Below are 16,778 nucleotides of genomic sequence, written 5' to 3' on the forward strand. Positions count from 1 at the left end.
TTAATTTGTTTTTTTTTTTACAAAACAGAGTTTTCTGCATTTTTATGTAAACATGACTATAATCTGCCAGTACTTTCTTTCATGTCGATTTTTTCCCATGTATGGTCCTTTTATTTATTTTATTTTTTAATTATTTAAAATGCCTACAGCACCTGGTCTTCCTAGGTGGTCTCCCATCCAAATACCACCCAGGCCCAACCCTGCTTAGCTTCCGAGATCAGGCGGGATCGGGCTTGTTCAGGGTGGCCTGGCTGGAGACTTGAGTTTGGGTTTAAAGGGAGGGAGAGGCTCTCTTGGATTAAACCACATCATGAAATCCATTCTGCCAGGGGCCTCTGCTCTGGAGATCCAGGCCCAAGCCAGGGTAGGAAATACCATCCTGCTTCCCATTGCTGTTGTCCCTTGTGCTGATAGCTCCATCAAGGACAACTGAATAAGGCCAAGTTTAGGCACTTCTGGGGTTCCTGACAGCACAATGGATGACCTCCAAACTGACCACAAAAGCCTGCCAGTGGAGAGCTGTAGGAGCCAGAGGGATACAACACAGATGTTGTATCCTGAACTGAATGTATGTTCTGATTTGGGCTTCAGAAAATATGGTCCCGGTAGCTAAGGGACCCAGGATGGTATGCCTCTAATTGTAGGGGTACAAGCAGGGTCTCATGGGAAATAGGGCAGGAATGGGACTTCAGACCCCCACCTTCACTTTAGAAAGTGGGATCACACACACTCAGGGCCCCGAATTACTTCCATCTCCAGTGTCACGCATCGTAGGTCAAGACGGTGTATTATGGTCAAAAGAATTTTCCGAGGAAAGAGGGTGGTTACTTGAGTGACTTCCAGTTGGTGCTGCGGTCATGGGGCCTCTGAGGGCTCCTTGGCGCTTCTCTCTCTGCAGCTGGCAATGAGTCCTGGGCCAGAAGGGATGCAGCTTCACCTCGTAAAGAAGAAAACAGACTCCACTGTCATTCAGAGAGGCAGTGCCTGCATACGGAGCTGACACCTGAGACTCGGACCTGGGAATTCGTAACCGTGTGAGACTCATGGGGGATGGAGAGCTCGGAGGAGAGGATGGAACTCTGGGAAGTGCCAACACTGTATGGGAAATCGAAGAATAAAAAGAATCCTTTAAGACTCTCAGAGGAAGTGGCCCCAGAGGTAGGAGACACAAAAAGAGGAAACCAAAAGTCAGTTTCTTCTGGTGTCAAGTCTCATCTCTATCTGCACTATAATGTGATGATGCTCAGAACTCTTCGTGTGGACTTTCCAGTGTGAGGATGAATGGTTCAAGTTACCCATTTCTCTTCTTTTGGTAATTATCCAACAAAAAGTGAAACAAGCACCACCTATTAGAAACGAGGGAAAAGAGATTAAAAAAAAAAAAAACGATTAAAAATCTGCTAGCGGCAATAGGAAGGAGCAAGTTTTGGGGAGGAAAAGAGGAAAGAATGCTGATAATTGCAGATATCAGAAAAAGTAAGCGATGACTACAGATTTCAGGGGCAAAATGTCCCTCTTCAAGGGCAAGGGCACAGTAAAGATAAGGTGTATTTGTGTAGATTGGCACTAAATCTGGATCGGTTCCAAGAAGCAGTGAAGAAGGGACTAAATGAGGAAGCGCAGTGAGATGAGTCATATTTGTAAGGAAGCAGTTTGTCCTTGAGACAGAGAGGAGAGAAGAGTCTGCATTGTGAACAGTGCAAACTGACCTAGTCCTTTGCCTACGGAGAAAGGAAGACTGAACACTCAAGTAGAAGGCCCTGGATCGGAAAGAGCAGTTCTGCTCCCCTAAAACACAGCCCTGGCTTCTTCCTTATTTGAATCTCCCACAAATAGCTGGTCCATATAAAAAAAAAGCAAGAAACACAAGGTCTACACAAAAGATATGAACGTAACCATAAAACAAACAAACAAACAAACAAAAAACAACCAACTCAATTGAAAAAATGAGCAAAGGACTTGAATAAACATTTCTCCAAATGGCCGACAGCACGTGAAAAGATGCTCAACATCACTGATCATTAAGAGTAATACAAATCAAAGCCACGAGAGACCATATCACACCCATGAGGATGACTATTATCAAAAAACAAAAAACACAGAAAACAACAAATATTGGCAAGATTGTGGGGAAGTTGAAAGCTTCATGCATTGCTAGTGGGCATATATAGAATTACTATATGGTCCAGCAATTTCGCTGCTGGATATATACCCAAAAGAATTGAAAATAGGGTCTAGAACAAATACTTTTACGTCCATTTTCATAGCAGCATTACTTACAATAGCTAAAAGATAGAAACAACCCAAATGTCCATTATGAATGAATGGCTAAATAAAATGTGGTATATACATACAATGAAATACATACATATATACACACACACACACATGAATGACCTGATATATATGTGTATACACACACACACACACACACACACATATATACACACACACACACACATATATATATATATATTTTTTTTTTTTGATGCCTATAGCACCTGATATTCCTAGGTAGTCTCCCATCCAAGTACTAACCAGGCCCGACCCTGCTTAGCTTTTAAGATCAGACAAGATCCGGCACATTTAGGGTGGCATGGCCATAGTGTGCAATGAAATATTATTCAGCCTTAAGGAAGAACAAAATTCCCAACAGTGCTACAACATGTATGAAACTTAAAGACATTATACTAACTGTTAAAAAAAAAAGATTAAAGAAGACAATTTAGGTGACATAAACAAACTTTAGGACACTTCATGAAGTGACAGTCTCCAATTGGCTGACCAGATATACTGCATTAATGGTCAAGCGGAGCATTGACGGAAACATGAAAGTTATTTAAGTTCTGGTTTGCCGATGCAGCACACCAGTCAGGAATGGCTCCATCTTGGCCCTAGAAAGTTATTTCAACATAACTAAGTGAAATAAGCCAGTCACAAAAGACAAATACTCAATGATTCCATTTATATGAGATACTTAGAATGGTCAGATTCATAGAGACAGGGAGTAGAAAGGGTGGTACCAGGAGCTGAGGGGCATGAGGAGTTAGTGTTTAACAGGAACAGCATTTCAGTTTGGGAAGATGAAGAAGTTCTGGAGATGGATGATGGTGAAGGTTGCAGAACAGTATGCATGTGCTTAATGCTGCTGAATGGTACACTTGGAAATGGCTAAAACGGTCAATTTTATGTTATATGTATTTTACCACAATAAAAAATATATATCATCAGAGAAAAAGTAAGACAGTAACAACAACAAGAAAAACAAATGGCAGAAAAATAATACTCACCTGAAAAGTGTTGCCAAAATAGTCATGAAAATTGCAAACACTTGTTTGGCAATTAATTTCTTAAATTCAGCAAAGCGATTTCCTTTACAATGCAAGATCGTAAAACAGATCTGTGGACTCAAGGAAGACACGGCAAGACAATGGGGAAAAAAATCAAGGGAAATTGGCGGAGCTTAGGAAAGAAGAGGAGAGAAAAATAAAGCCGTCACAAAAATAAATGCTTATTGGAATTCATGCACGGGAAAAGAGAAACTATTTAAAAAAAAAAAAAAAGAAAGAAAAAAAAAGCAACACCAAAGACAGAGGTGAAGAAAGTGAGCACAATGAAGGAAAAACAGTGCTAAAGAAGTTTAGCAAAAATATATGGAATAAAGGCTCCAAAATATACTCATTGGAATCCCCCCCCACCAAAAAAATACTGAAACGTATGAACAGAATAAATATGGGAGCAACACCTGCAAAAGCTGTAAAGATAGCCATCTTCAGAAAATCTATCAGTGTGTCTGACAATTTTGTCATTTTTATGCCCCAGAATGGCTATTAGTTCTTAGATGCATAGAAGAGACATTTTTATTTATAATATCATAGATTTACTTTTTAGAATTTATCTAGAAACTGATGATGATTACGTCTTTTTGGCTTTTTATTAAAACCTACATACTTTTTGTGTGTTAATTCTAAGAAGTACAGACACTTCAGATTAGGATAAGGACGAGGACACAAACCCCTTTCGATTCTCTCACCCATGACACATCACTGTGCTAATTAATATTTTGACTGGCATATTATTTAATAAAGGACTTCACATCCATTTTCTGCCACATCGTTCCAAACAACCTTGTAAGGTGAGTGCGTGTACGTCTCACATTTTACAAAAGGAAAGTACAGTTCAGGCAGGTGAAGTACGTACTTGGCTCTCTCCCTGGTCATGCAGTATGTGGATGCAGGTGACCAACCCTTTTAGTATTTTTACTTCTGCCCTGGGTCCCCACAACTTACAGGTCTGTGTCTCTAACTTTGGAATTTCAGGCAGATGAGATGAGGTGGCTTTGAGCTGGGTTTCCAAGTGTGCAGGCCACAGCCGCCCACTGTTTGCTGTGCTGGCTGGGCAGAGGACAAAGAACTCAGTAAATAAGCAGCCGTTTGTCACCAGGTTGGGGGAGATGTGTAACTGTTTTGCCCTACGATAGTTATCAGCTCAAAGGAAAAAGTGTATTCCTTTTGGGACAGAACCGTGTCCAGGACCAGCCCCACCCCTTCCTAATTTTCGATCGAGCTAAGTGATGTTGATGGGGCAGGAATATGGTCCAGGCTTTCCTCATACATCACGCTTCTCAGACTTCATGTGCACGGGGGTCTCTGGGGATCTTGTCAGATTGCTGATCTGGTTTCAGTGGGTCTTGGAAAAGGTCTGAAATTCTACATTTCTAACCACGTTCCTACGAAGTGCTGATGCTGCCAGTTGTAGACCAAACTTTGAGCAGCTCATCAGCCAGAAGCCATTATCCGGGGACCTACGGCTCTCAAGTTCCAGTCAAGGCTTCTTACTGTGGCTTCGTGGCCCACTTGACTTGACCCCTGACTGTTTTTGCCTTGGCCTCTGTTTTCATTACTGGATAATCCCCCGATCAACAAACGCAAGTACTTGTAATGCATTCACCCTGTTGTGCAACCATCACCACCACGTGAGTGATGGGTATGGCTTCAGTTTTGCAAGATAAACTTCTGCAGATGGATGGTGGTGATGGTCGCTGTAACGCAGGAGCTCCAGGCCAGGTCCCTGCACCTGGGGTAGTCCAGAAAAACCACCAGCAGGTGCGACATGCCGTTTATTACTCACGGCCAGGGAAGCTTCAGCAGCGGCCGGTCGGAACTGCAGGAAAAGTCACCCGGCCCAAGCCAGGCAACGTCTTATCCCCCTCGCTGGGGGGAGCCACTGCCTTCTTAGGCGGATTGGAGCCAGATGTGCTGCTTAGTTACAGAAGCAGATAGCATCTTTTCGTGAGAATGTAGGACCAGCGCCTTCTCTGGCGGAGCAAGCAGATAGTGTCCATGGGGACAGCAGATAACGCCCTTGGGAGCAGGCGCTGCCGAGAACTCTGTGCACTGCCTTCCTTCTGGCCGCAGGCGGGACGGCCGTCTGCCTTCTGAGTACGTGGAGGCGCCATGTTCTGAGTTGACCCTGCACCCCCTTCCTCGCCCCCGACATAGCTCCTCCACCTCACATTCTTCGTGGCAGTTCTTCTGGACAGGGAGTCCCTGGGTAATGGTTAGAGCATTCACGTATTGTGTCCATATGTCACAAATAAAGACTACATCCTAACACTAACGACAGTACACATAAGCCAAGCAGTCCCATTACCAGGTAACGGCCCCCAAAGCCCAAGGAGGGCCACCACGTTGTTAAGGGGTTTGCTCCAAGTGCCGCAAAGTGTGAGGCTACATTCCTGTTAAAATTCCCTCTGGTCTCTTGATTTTTCCTCAATCTTGACGGAATAGGGGTGACGACCACTTTGGTTCAAAATGCTGAAAAGTTCAGGGATTAGAGGAACCAAACTGGCCTCCATTCAATTGAACATGTTGTTGGTTTTTAATTTACTGTGAGTACAAAGTGGTCTTCTGCACGATTCTACGTATTTGAGTCTCAACTTCCCCAGAGGTGTTACTATAGATTTAGCAGGTTGTATTAGCCATTGCATGTCTATGTCTCCTATGTCTATGAAAACAAAAGAAAACCAAATGTTAATCATCAGAGCAAATTATAAACCAGCTTCTGAGTTTGTAAGGCTGTCATTTCTAGATATATGGCCGGAAGCATCTCCCACAACTTGAAATGTCCCTGTTGATGTCCTCAGATGCCAGGACAAACTCTTTGCACCACGGAGGTGACATCACCAGTCACTGAGATTATTTAAACATGAGCTGTTGTGGTAGTCTCTTGAATTTTATATCAAGTTGTCCATTTTTAGCTTGTGTGGCTTGAGAAAAAGCAGTTATAGTTTTCAATAATTCCTAGTTAAGGGTGGGAGGAAAATTACAAATTGAAAATGTGTTTGAAGAGTCATAGACAGATATTAGAGGAAACTAGAATAATTCAGCATCCAGTTGAATTTACAAGTAGAAAATAAAACCTAAAAGACAATGAATAGCACAAGAATCTAATGTTTACATAGGTATATTTCAATTTTTTATCAAAACTTGTTTTTTCTCTCCTCTCCAGCTACCCTAATTTTTACCAAAAGTAGCCAAATTAAGACTCATTCATTTGCAAAATAAGTCCTTTCAATAAACTTGGCCACATCATTTGCAAAAGCCCAGTAAGAATGCTAATTAACCAGAGAGAGTCTTTTAATTCTGACTTTGCTGGAATTTTACAAGGAATCTTCAGATTGGACTTAAAAGACCTCTCAAGGCCAGAAAAGCCAAGGCAAGGACTTGCCCTCAGAGGACGCCTGTGATACCTATATTTCGGGTGAGTTCCTCTCCTTGAGATCTCCAGAATATCTTGAGGTTCCTGTACCTGCCAGAAAAGTGACATGCTTTATCCTCATGGGAAAGCTGCTGGGACCTATGAGAGCCCCGTACCAGCCAATATTCCCAAAGGCTTTTATTGGCTTCTGTGAGTGCATCTTAGTCCCTGAAAGTTGTTCCATCATATCCGACTCCGCATTTCTCTCAAATGTGGCGTTCCGGTCAAAGGTTTGGCGATAAAAACTAGTTTCCAAACATGTCCTGTTATAATGAGGACACATTTTTATTGAACTTATACACATCACCACATTGCCATAAAAGTAAGAATACTCACTCATTAAAAGTGTTTGGGTTTTGGACAGATCAATAGAGAGGAAAAGAAATATTCTAATTCTGTATAATTATTAGCAAAACTTAGTTCTTACTATTGTGGAGATTCAGTTTCCTTAAGTAGCCAAGGGCCTGATTAAGACAACATAAAACATGGAAAATTATTTTGATAAAACACAGAAACATTTTTTTTTTAGGCGTAAACTTTTTCCATAATATCAGTAGCACACCAATAGTTCAAGAAACCGTCTTTTTTAGCAGCAGGAGAAAACACAACTCTGATTTTGTATTAGTCTCCTTTTGACATTTAAATTTATTTTCAATATTGTTTAGTTTAACCATATATAAAGTTTCCTCCTTTCAAGATTTCTCTTCGCAGGCCTGTAACTTTCTTCATCCCTTTGGTTTGCTGCTTCTTACTCATTTGGAAATAACCAACTTTAGGACAAATTACTTTCCTTTAATGTCCTTTAAAATAAACCTCTAAACTCTATCCCTTCAGTTACTAAATATATATGTTTCCCTTTCAGTTCTAATACGAATTATTAACTCTCAGAGACTTCAGTTTCTAACGGCAATTAGAAAGTGAGCAATTAACATCTTTTAGATTGAATTTATGAATATATTTTATAACCTCTAGAAGTATTTCATTTGCCGTTGATGTTTTACAGGTACAGCTCGCTGTGAGTATAGTCAGAGGTGAGTATGACATCATCAATATAACAGCACAGTTGTATGGGGGAGGGTTTAGGCCAGCCAGTCAAATCCTCAGCCACAAAACCAAGGCAAATGATGGGGCTGTGGAGATGCCCCATCGGTAGGACAGTGAAGGCCCATTGTTGTCCTTCCCAGGTAAAGGCGAGTTGACTTTAACCATCTGGGTGACTGTTTTGGACGTGTCCTAGTCCTGCAAAGCGTCATCCAGACACGGATCAGAGGGTCGAGTGTGTCCTCTGCTTGAGGTCCGTTCCAAGGTATGAACAGCCGCCTGCCTGTCGAGGTTGGAATTTCTGCTCCAGTTTAAGCTGCCGCCACAGGGCTCCCAGTACTGTATTGGGGTGCTTATCAATCTTTTTTGGGTCAACCCCGGCCCTTATCAGATCCGTCCATAGTTGCCTCCTGGTCACCTTTACCGAGTCATCCTTACTTTCTGCCTGCACACCCACAAGTGACTCTCTCTCTCTTTCCCCTGGACCCGTCGGGCCCCCTGTTTCTGCCTGGCCAGTTCGATTTCCCCCAAATGGGCAAGAGCCTGTGCTGCCGCCTCGATTGTCCTCCCGACTAGGATGGGCAGGACAGGCACGGAAGCACCATAATGGGCCAGTGGGGCCGCCCGGATGACGTGGCCCCGCATACCTGCAGGTAATGGCACCACATCAGAGCCCACAAATGGTTCGTTATAAATAGCACGCCACATCCCCATCTCCCTAAGGAACACCTGCAGTTCCAGCAGGGATAGCCCGCATGGCTGGGCCACCGGCAAATCGCCTTCATGTGGCCGAGGCACTTGGCAACACGCCAAGGGCCAGCTCAGCCGGGGCGCACTTCCCGCGTGAGGAATCGCCCCGCGTCCGCGTGGGTACAAGCGCAGCTTGTGCGGTGCTGACGGAGCACATCCAGGTGAATTCATCCTCGGGCAGTATTGTGCCATCACACTGGTGTCCCAGAGGTGGAGTAGCCACCCCCGATGAACTCCGATCATTCCTCCGGAACCTGGCAGCCAGCCCTACCAGCTCCGCGACGCGTGTGGCTGGGCGCAGGTGCGTAGATGGGGGAGGGGAGGAGAGGTGGGGTGAGGGGGGTGACGAGAGGTACGAGGAGGGAAGGGGGTGAGGGGGTTAAGGAGAGCGGACGGGTTCCTCGCATCTTGCCCCTCAGGGCGTTCTGGCTGAGTCTTTCGTTTCTGAACCATCACCGGTCGGGCAGGCGGGAGACTCACATGTGGCTCCCCCCGGGAGGGCGCCTCTGTTTGCTCATCTGACTCGGACTCACTCCCTGCTGGGGGCCACCTACCTAGGTTCCATTTGGGCTGTGCGATGACTGGTCGTTAGCTTTCACCCCCGAACTTCTGCAAGGCGGCAGGCTGGGTCCTGTGGTTGTTGCTAGTCCGTTCTAACTGTCGTCCCAGAATGTCCTCGTTATTGGCCTGTGTGACTCGCAGGTCTCTTTCCAGCCTGACTTCCTCTAACACTTGCTTCGCCCTTTCCTCGGCCTGCGACTGTTCAGCGGTGGCTTCACGCAGTGTCCCAGGAGGGGCCAGTCCTCCGCACCCCTGCTATGGCCTGTGGCTCCTCCTTTTTGAAAGAACACAATTCTACTTTCAATAGAACCTGTAAGAGGTCCATAGGCGTGGTGGGGACGTTCCCCCATTCCCTCGGTGGGCCCCAAGAATCTAAAAGGCTTGCCACCTCAAGCAGCATGGACCCAGAGGCCCACCCGGGATTTCCCCTCCGCAGAACCAACCAGGCGTGTCCTCCCCCTCACTCCAGGTCGACTCAACTGGGATTCTTTCTGGAATACACTGCCGGCTACGCCAGTTGTAACACAGGAGCTCCTGGCTAGGTTCCTGCACCTGGGATAGTCCGGAAAAACCACCTGGGAGGACCAGCGGGTGCGACCTGCCGGTTAGTACTCACGGGTAGGGAAGTGTCAGCAGCCGCTGGTCGGAACTGCAGGAAAAGGCACCTGGCCCAAGCCAGGCAACGTCTCATCCCCCTCACTGGGGGAGCCACTGCCTTCTTAGGAGGATTGGAGCCAGATGTGCTGCTTAGTTACAGCAGCAGATACGTCCTTCCGTGAGAACGGAGGACCAGCCACGTTCTTGAGCAGAACAAGCAGATAGTGTCCATGGGGACAGCAGATAACGCCCTTGGGAGCAGGCGCTGCCGAGAACTCTGTGCACTGCCTTCCTTCTGGCCGCAGGCGGGACGGCCGTCTGCCTTCTGAGTACGTGGAGGCGCCATGTTCTGAGTTAACTCTACAGTTGCGTAACAATATGCATGTACTCTAAAGTCACTGAATTTAAATGGTAAATTTTATATTATGTACGTTTTACTCCAGTTCTTTAAAAAAGCAAAAGGGAATTGCATGTACCTACTTTAAAAAATAAAAACAGAACATCGTTAGTGCCACGCATGGGTAGGCCGTGTTCATCTAGCTCCCCCAAATTCTACTCTTTTCTTTCTTGAATTTTTATTTATTTATTTTTTCTATTCTTATCTTAAAATGATGTTTTGATCCACCTCTGGACCAAGAGAGGGTACAACCCTGAATTCCTCAGCCTTGTTTCTGGGTTCCACGGCATGCTTCACTGTGCTGGATGGGTTCATCACGTAAGCTCCTCCATGCTTTAGGTGTTAAGACACCCAGACTAAGGGTGGTAGCTTTTACAAATAATATTTTCAGAAGGACTGGACACAGAGAAGTTTGCTGAGCTGCTGCAGGCCAAAGCTATAAGCTGAAACCTGCCCACTGGAGGACTGGCAAAACACAAGGTGACCTCACTGGGAGCCCAAGGGGCAGAAGCCACCTTCAGGGAAAGTTTCCAGTGGGAACATCTCATGGAGTTCCCATGGCACTCACCAGGAAGTTGCCTCTGGGGTGATGCTGAACTCACTGGAGGTGATCTCCACTGGCGTTCCACCTGATGGCTGAGCCCTGTGGGAATGAGGCCACGCGCACACGCCGAGCAGCCTCTGCCTCCTGCAGAGCACCCTCTACTGACGGAGGCTGACATGGCGCCAGCTGGCAAAGGGGGAAGGTCAGGAGGGTCCAGCTCCAAGTTCACATGCAGTGCACTCGAGGGTGGATTTGGAGCTGAGGTGCAGTAACTTGATAACTGGCAAAGGGACAAAATCTTAATGGCTGCGAATCTGGGCAAAGGTACTCGAAAGTTCTTTGTACTAATCTTGAGCTCTTCTGTATGTTTGGAATTGTTCTTAAGTTTAAAAACTTAAATAAAAGAACGCTTTTAGCTGAAACTGGACAAAAGACTTTGGGGAAGGTGATTTCTTTGACTTCCGAAACTGCATTGGACTCTACAAGAGAATTTGCTTTTGGACTCTGATGCTTTTGGACTTTAAGAGATTTTGATTTCTTTGAGTTTTTAGCTCCCAAGGGCATCGCAATTTGATTTCAGACTACTTCCTTTAAACTTCAATTTGCAAGGAGATCGAATTTTAATATTTCTCCCTGGGAAATTTGCAATGGAGGGAGTTTGTATGCAATATAAGGTTTCTTCTCGTTGGCCTTTTACTATTGGACTATCTTTATGCTGACTCTTGATCTCATTGCAAAATCTCTGAAGAGCTATATTGGACATGGCTTGATAGCATTTGGGGTGGGAAATGGGAAGAGAGAGACCTTGAGATTAATTAACGTTCTGATCTAACCCATTCCAAAACCTCTTGGCAGAAAACTTTATACTGCCCAACAGCAGACCCAGGATGATTCAGACAGAAGCGTCTGGTGCCGAGCCAGCAGCTGGATGAAGCTGGGAGCGGGGCTGTTCCTCTAGAAGATTGATTGCCACCGCTGACCATGGACGTACGGTTAAATTCAGTGCATTATTAAAAGGTTAGGCAGTATTGGGAGAATCACTTATTCCCTACTCTGGTTTCCATGTGGAGAACTTCCACCTCAGTAACACCCCTGGCCTCCCTCCATTCTCTTGCTTACCAACTCCAGGGAAGCGTGAGCAAGTTACATGTTGGGCAATTTGTCCAAAGGGCACTGGCATGGATTTGGGACCTGCTGGCCTTCCGAGAGTGTTTGGGGTGCTGTGCTCCTTCGCTTTACAGGGCTGGCCCTGGTGTCCAATACTGCATGTGGTAGGGGGCCAAGACCACCTACTCAGGAGTGAAGTATCAGCAGGCCAACTTGATCGACCAACACAAAACCACCTCTTCCGACAACTTTAATCAAGCCGATACGTTCATGTGCACATGCCTCTGCCTCTCGGTCTACTTCTTCATCGGTTCCGAACTTGAGCGCGAGAAAAGAAGTGCTATTTACTATCCCCCGAAACCCAATTCATCCTTCGATTATCTTCATCTTTTTAATGTTATTGTCTACATTAGGGCTGTCCAATAGAACCATAATGCGAGCCCCATATATAATTCGTCCAAAATGTTACCGTTTCACATGTGACCAATTAAAATTATTAAAATTATTAATTCGATATTAAATATATTTTTTCATACTAGGTCTTTGAAATCTAGTGTATATTTTACACTGACAGCACATCTTAAATTGGACTTGCCACATTTCAAATGCTCAACAGCCACAAGGCTCGTGGCTACCATATTGAACGGTACTGGTCTGTGTGACCTTACCTATCAGCGAAAGGAAGCCTAGTTTTCCATTGTGGTTTTGTGTAGCTGAATTATAACTATGAATTAAGAATATTTCTCCCTTCCTTCCCCTCACCCCACCATGCACCTCATTTTCTCGAGAGACTAAGAGAGGGTTCAAATTGCTTTCTAATCTACTTTCCCCCGGGTTGCTATTTCTTTGAATGTAGCTTTGTGCATTGACTGAAACACGATGCCCTTCGGGTTTTCTTTTGATTGAAAGTTAGATTTTAGATCCAAGAGAGTATGATTTATAGGCGATAACAGCTTGCACTTGGTCACAAATTTAAGGGCCACCTGGTGAAGCTGGACCAGGATGAGCCAGAATGATACATAAAGGTGCCTGGAGACCACCCATAGCTAGTCAGATGCTAATGGATCTGGGTAAGTGAGGGTTCTCAACCTTAACTGGAGTCTGTCCCCACTTCCCCAGCAATCCTGGGGTTCAGCTTGATGATTGAGATCCCTAATTTACTTCTAGTAAGGGAGGGCAGATCATGAGCCACACTGTTGATCATCTGCTTGCTGCAGTTGGCAGAACAAATTCAATGGCCACTTTGGAAGGCTTAACATTTGGAAAAGCCTTGAACTTATGTTGGTTGTGGTATCAAGCGGCAGCTGAGAACTGATAGCTTCATTTTCATCGGGGCATGTGAATATGTACATCTTCCTCATCTTAATAAAATATAGATTACATCTCAGCACTGATGGGTTTCTCAGAACTCGTGGTCTGCCTCACCATGGTGGAGGAGCCCCATGAAGAACCCCACTCAACCCAAAAAAGAGAGGAGAACAGTGGTGGGTGGGGGTGGGGCCGGGATGCTCCGAACAGCATGGAGAATTAGTGGACTTTGCTTGGTGAGGAGCGCGAAGATTTCACTAGCAGGGAGATATAACGAGGTGAAGACATTTGATCACCAGATCTCCAGATGGTGTAGGAGGTGATGCTTCACAGTAGACCAGAGAGCAGCTTGGAGTCAAGGGCATGGCTGAGAGTGATGCAGGACGGGGTGACTCCCCTTGAGTGGGGCCTCAAGTCCTGCACTGAGAGAGAGCGTTCTTGACCGAGCGCAGGAAAGACATTAGCGCCCGCCAGAGTTAGAGACAAAAGGAAAGTTCACCAGAGAAGGAATAACGAACACTCCACAGACAGCGTGGTCTCCAGTCAGAGACAGAGAGTGAAAGAGGCTGAGAGGCATGGAGAGGGATCGAGAGAGCGAGACGGAGACCCCAAGTGTTCCGGGAATTTCGTTTATATGTGATGCTTAGTTTCTATGAATTACATGTTAAAGACTTCGTTTACCTGTCTTCCTTTGATGATGTGGGTCTGTAATGTGAAAGCATGGGTATGCCGTGAAAGGCATGCTTGCAATCCCAGCCTTTGCTCCATAGGCTCCCCGTGGCTTTGGCCGTGGGGGATGAATGGTTGGGTTTCTGTTGCATAGGGTACGACTTAAAGACTCGATTTTCCCTTCACTGTGTGGGCAAAGGGTTCGTTAGTCATCCGAGCAGCGATGTTCCTTTGTTCTGTAGGTTTCCTTGTGGTCTGCAAGGAGGGCTGATCGGCACATTGCAGACTCTGCATATAGCTCGATTTAATGTTGAGTTCCCATGCCTCCTCCCCGTGAGGAGGCAGAGGGCAGAATAGCCGCTTAGGCTGTGAGTCAGGAAGGGTGTCAAGGGGCCAGAGAGAGGGAGAAGAAGAGTCAGTTCCAGAGATTCTCCCCTCACGGAGGGGAGTCTGGGAACGAGAGAAGTCGGCGAAAAGGGAAGAATGAACTTTTCTCGCCTCCTTTGACATGGGCTCAAATGCTTTGTTAAGGATTTGAACTTCTGCCAAGGGTATTTTCTCCCAGACTTCTGTTTCTGTGAATGGGACACGACAAATCCGCACCCCGATGGAGTCGTGGCTTGCTTTCAGGTTACACGTGTGTCATGGCTGAAGAAATCAAAACTCATACATGGGACCAGACAAACAAGTGTCAGAGATGGGTTTCAAATCTCTGTTCTCTGATTCGTTCTTTTTTTTTTTTTTCCTTCCAGACATTCCAAAAATAAAAAAACAAACAAAAAAAACAACAAAAGTCCAAGCGTAATGATTATTTTGTGCCAGGCATTATTACTGGTAATGTTTATTCAGAACTTTAAGGATGCTCACACACTAGGAGAACAATACTAAATGTTTATCTACAGCTCTGCTCATGAAAAACCTAAAACAAGGAAATGCAAAAAACGCAATGGCCTGAGCATGGGATCACGACTATTTGAAACCCTTAGATCCGAACATTTATAAAGCAAAGGCCGTCAGAGCCGTAGTCCCAAATGCTAACAATGGCCCTCTTTCCTCTCCGTTTTTTAAATCTTTCCCACATCTCCCGTGATATGTCTGACCATTGTACTGTTGGAGGAAAAGACGCCTCCTTTTCCTTCCTAAGGTCCTTCTTTATTTTAGGTATCCCAGGTCAGGGACGCTATTGTGAGAAGAGAATTCTAGTAATGACACAACAAGCTTTTGGCACACAGATATTTATTTGACCACCATGTATAATGAGAAATTAGAAACGATCTAAATGTTTCTGGAAGGGGAGGGCCATCCGGGGCACTCGTTGTGGCTTTTCATGATCTATTTTCTCCATTCACAAGCCACATAGTTCCCTAGCAACCAGTGCAGGCAAAGGTATGTGACCCAGTCCTGAGGGATCAGAATGGGTCCCTGGGCTTTTGTCCCGCCCCTTTCCAGCGGGGAGGGGGTACACCTGGGGCTCCTGGGGCCTTACTTGCGGGCGGTGGAAACCTGTCTGAGAAACGAAAAGACAGGCCTGATGACATCATTTTTACCTTCTGGCTCTAGACACACCTGAAGCCCACCTGTACTCCTAAGCTTTTTAAGTACATGAGACAATAAGTTCCTTTTTCTGCATAAGCCACTTTGAGTCGGCTTTGAGAAAGAGTGATGACTAATATCTGTCTACTTAAAAGATTGTACATACAGTCAGGAGGATATTTTGCCACCTAAAAAACAGCATCTATCAAAACAGTGTAACGTCGAATGGTAGGAAACACTGCTAAGTGAAAACAGCGAGAGAGAAAGTTATAGATCTACAAGGCAAACGAGGGCATTGAGAATGAGAAAGAAAACTCAGTAGGTTGCAGAAAAAAATCCATTTTAGAATGTAGCTTGGAGGCAGGGGCCCCAGCAGGCAGTCTAAAGACGACTAGGTAAAGCCAGTACTTGAACACCCAAAGCAGGAAAAGCACAGGAAGAAAATCCCACACCAAAAGAGCAACAGTTGTCACCCTTGGTTAGTGCATTATTTCTTCCTCCCTATTTTTTCCTTTCCTGAATTAAAAAAAAAAAAATGTACATTTAATGTCAATGAACTACTTTCAGAATAGCAGCTAAAACAAAGCAAAACGACCAAAATGCGTATGTTTAAGATAGGGGAGCTCGAAGCCTGGAGAGTTCCTACAGGTTCTGGTGTCCTAAGGCGTTCCAAGAACAGGGTTGTGGGGACAACAGGGCCTCTCACCTTTCTAACGGAATCTGGTTGAGCAGGTTTCAGTGACATTCTTTTGTGGGCAAACAAAGGAGGATCTTACCAAGTGATTACTGCCCAGGTCGGGGAGGAAGAGAGCAGAGAAGCAACTGAAGATGCTGTAGAAGAGAGAACACAACATACCCTGTGAACGATAACACCCCTGGAGCCGCCATTCCAGGGGAACCGCCCTGCACGTCCCAGGCCTCAGATCTCGGGAATGTTGAAACAGGGCAAAATAATCTTTAGACGGGGCCTAAGCAAACTTACACCCCCAAAAACTGCTTACAGAGATAACAGTGATGCATGCAAGAGAGGGTGAATCCCCCCCAGTCGAGATTCAAGTTCGACAGAGAGGAGAGAGAGAGAGAGAGAGAGAGAGAGAGAGAGAGAGAGAGAGAGTGAGTTAGTTCTTTTCCGAGCTCAGGAAAGGATTCAAGCGCTTGCCAGAGTTAGAGTCAAAAGGAAAGCTTGTTAGAAAAGGGATAACACTCCATAGACACAGCGTGGTCTCCTCTCAGAGACAAAGAGTGAGAGAGCCTGAGAGGAACAGAGACACAGAGAGAAAAGACTGGGAGAAAAAAAGACAGACAGACAGACAGAAAAGACAAAGACCCCGAGTGTTCAGAGAATTCAGTTTATATGTCATTCTTAAGTTCCCATTTCCTTTGATATGGACATACTGTGAGGAAGGGGAAGAGTATTTAGCGTGAAAAGATAAGAATATGTCGAGTGAAAGTCCTGCTGGGGGTTCCTAGCCTTTAATCCATAGGTTCCCCATGGTTTTAGCCATAGGGTAT

The 16,778-nt window shown here is 45.3% G+C and overlaps 1 protein-coding gene and 2 pseudogenes across 11 annotated transcripts in view; all 3 read right to left on the bottom strand.

The window, feature by feature from the left end:
- Positions 1–140: 140 nt before the first annotated feature.
- Positions 141–259, bottom strand: LOC112481996 (annotated as a pseudogene).
- Positions 260–2,489: 2,230 nt separating this feature from the next.
- Positions 2,490–2,608, bottom strand: LOC112481939 (annotated as a pseudogene).
- Positions 2,609–14,952: 12,344 nt separating this feature from the next.
- LOC102879246 (apolipoprotein L6) overlaps positions 14,953–16,778 on the bottom strand; it is a 25,895-nt gene continuing 24,069 nt past the window's right edge. For 10 of the 11 annotated variants that reach the window (XM_006914493.3, XM_015591523.2, XM_015591524.2 and 7 more), the window contains one exon: positions 14,953–16,097. The gene's annotated coding sequence lies outside the window, so the exon portion shown is untranslated. The remainder of the gene's footprint in view (positions 16,098–16,778) is intronic. The other variant, XM_015591516.2, reaches the window with a different exon arrangement.

The sequence above is a fragment of the Pteropus alecto genome, unplaced genomic scaffold (assembly GCF_000325575.1).
Source record: "Pteropus alecto unplaced genomic scaffold, ASM32557v1 scaffold94, whole genome shotgun sequence".
NCBI classification, from domain to species: Eukaryota; Metazoa; Chordata; class Mammalia; order Chiroptera; family Pteropodidae; genus Pteropus; species Pteropus alecto.